The sequence below is a fragment of the Arachis ipaensis genome, chromosome B5 (assembly GCF_059453495.1).
Source record: "Arachis ipaensis isolate K30076 ecotype BB chromosome B5, ASM5945349v1, whole genome shotgun sequence".
Lineage (NCBI taxonomy): Eukaryota > Viridiplantae > Streptophyta > Magnoliopsida > Fabales > Fabaceae > Arachis > Arachis ipaensis.
In genome coordinates this window covers 47,299,042-47,300,619 of record NC_142440.1, presented here as the reverse complement: position 1 = coordinate 47,300,619, position 1,578 = coordinate 47,299,042, and the positions used below count along the sequence as shown (strand labels likewise).

General features: G+C 44.4%; 1 non-coding gene across 1 annotated transcript; it reads left to right on the top strand.

The window, feature by feature from the left end:
- Positions 1-1,017: 1,017 nt before the first annotated feature.
- On the top strand, positions 1,018-1,124 carry LOC148564075 (small nucleolar RNA R71). The gene has a single exon (XR_015884551.1). It is a non-coding gene; the product is annotated as a small nucleolar RNA R71 (small nucleolar RNA).
- The last annotated feature ends 454 nt before the right edge of the window (positions 1,125-1,578 follow it).

Sequence of the window (1,578 nt, the reverse complement as noted above, 5' to 3'; positions counted from 1 at the left end):
TCATCTTCCTTTTTCTTCAATAGCTGGGGGTATGGAGCTCTTGAGATGTTCACTTGTGGCATCCCTTTTTCTTTCTGTGGACATGGCGTGGGAGGTTGAACTCCATCTTGCTCTTCTCCCTTTTCATTTGAGCCTTCTTCTTGTGGTTTTTGGGGCAGTTCCTTCAGTTCCTTCCCACTCCTAAGTGTGATAGCTTGACACTCCTCCCTTTTTCTTAAATTGGCATCATTGCAAAGGTTGTGGTTAGGAAGCTGCTTAAATAGATAGCTGATTTGTGTCTCCAGTTTCTTGATGGCAGCATTTTGATTCTGCATGTTTGACTGCACTTCCTTTCGGAATGCTTTACTATTTCGAATGTCCTTGCATACTCCTTCAAGTAGGGTTTCAATCTTAGAGAGCTTGTCATCAATTGATGGGTGATTCGGAGCAGATGTGCTGTTTTGGTTTTGATAGGCTTGTGGAGAAGTGTTGTCGTGGGGGTGTTGAGATGTCCTCTGTGTGAATTGTTGGTGAGCTGCATTGTTGTTGGAGTTGTAACGTCTTTGGTCTTGGTTTTGATCTTGCTGACTTCCCCACCCAAAGTTTGGGTGGTTTCTCCATCCAGGGTTGTAGGTCTTGGAGTATGGATCATACTTTTGCCTTGGTGAATTCCCAATGTAGTTGGCTTGCTCCTGACTACCCTCTGCTTCTTCATTCACTCCTTCTTAGGTTGTTGATGAAGTGGAGATTGCTGCTACTTGGTTCCTCTCCATCTTCTTGGTGAGGTCAGCCAGCTGCTGGGTAATGAGCTTGTTTTGGGCCAACAGAGCATCTACATTGTTTAGCTCCATTACTCCTCTTGTGTTCCCTCTTTCGGAAGCATAGAAGTAGTCGTTCTCTGCTACTATTTCAATAACATCTATGGCTTCCTCAATAGTCTTCTTCTTGTTCAAAGATCCTCCGGATGAATGGTCTACGGCCTTCTTTGACTCATAAGAGAGCCCTTCATAGAAAATGTGCAGCTGCACCCATTCGTTGAACATATCTGGTGGGCACCTCCTTGTTAGGTCTTTAAACCTCTCCCATGCTTCATATAGAGTCTCACCATCTTGTTGCCTGAAAGTTTGGACCTCAGCTCTTAGCCTATTGATTCGTTGAGGAGGGTAAAATCTTGCTAAGAATTTGTTCACCACGTCTTCCCAAGTTGTCAAGCTTTCCCTTGGAAAAGATTCCAGCCACTTGGCTGCCTTGTCCCTGAGTGAGAATGGAAATAAGAGTAGTCTATAAGCGTCAGGATGAACACCAATAGACTTCACTGTGTCACATATTCTCAGGAAGGTGGTTAAATGTTGATTGGGGTCTTCTTGAACACCTCCTCCAAACGAACAGTTGTTCTGAACAAGGGTGATGAGCTGTGGTTTAAGTTCAAAGTTGTTGGCATGGATTGTTGGCTTTTGGATGCTACTTCCACAATTGCCTGGGTTTGGATTGATGTAAGAGCCCAAAACTCTTCTATCCTTCCCAGCATGATTTGCTCTACCTTCTCCCCCATGGTTGTGATCCTCTTCTTCATGATGGTTTTCCATGTTGTCTTCCATG